The sequence below is a fragment of the Pteronotus mesoamericanus genome, unplaced genomic scaffold (genome assembly GCF_021234165.1).
Source record: "Pteronotus mesoamericanus isolate MK-2021 breed Mesoamerican mustached bat unplaced genomic scaffold, CSHL_Meso_final contig_25, whole genome shotgun sequence".
Classification (NCBI taxonomy): domain Eukaryota; kingdom Metazoa; phylum Chordata; class Mammalia; order Chiroptera; family Mormoopidae; genus Pteronotus; species Pteronotus mesoamericanus.
Genome location: NW_026555105.1, coordinates 3,111,664 through 3,112,469, shown reverse-complemented (window position 1 = coordinate 3,112,469; position 806 = coordinate 3,111,664).

Below are 806 nucleotides of genomic sequence, written 5' to 3'. Positions count from 1 at the left end.
GCCGCCCTCCCGGCCTCCCTCCCTCCCTCCTGTGCGACTCTGTCTTAGAGGAAAAGCCAGCCTGGAGAAGCGCCAGTGGGTGGAAAAGGCCACCTGCCCTGAGACGGTGTAACCAAGTGCCCAGGGGACCCCAGGACACTCACCTATCGCACAGAGGGTCAGGACAGAGCGACACGTGTTAAGAGAGGACCTTGCTAAGCATGTATCAAGTGAGGTCGGTGTAGACAGTGACGTTGTAGAAACCAATTTTTATATTGGTTAAATGTATGCCTGTTGTAAATTCATTCATTTAATATTTATTTATTGGGCATGTACTGTAGTCAGATTCTAGGCGCTGCACGTGTAGATGTAAGTTAAACAGACCCCTTCTCCTTGGGACGCTTATAATCTACGGAGGAGACAGACGATACAGTGACAGAGAAATGCGTATACAATCTCTCAGGTGCCAGGGAGAAGATAAAGTAAGGAAGGGGAGACTTATTTTCAAATGAGTAACTGCTGTTGCCTCTGTTAGATAAGGTAATGAGTGTTTCATTTTTTATTGAATTCATTCTGTGAGATTGGTACAAATTATGTCTCTCTGCCTTATTACAAACACATATTTATATTTGCTATTGTGTTTCCACCATGGTAAAGATGGATATTATATTTACAACATAGCCTGTTCTGTTGGGTTCCCTATTAATTTATTTTGTACAGTACAGTGTTGATAAATTCAGGATGCTCAGTCAGCAATGGTGTATACCTCAACATTTATAATATTATGTAAATATAATCATGAAACATCCTTGAAAATGTCTTTCATC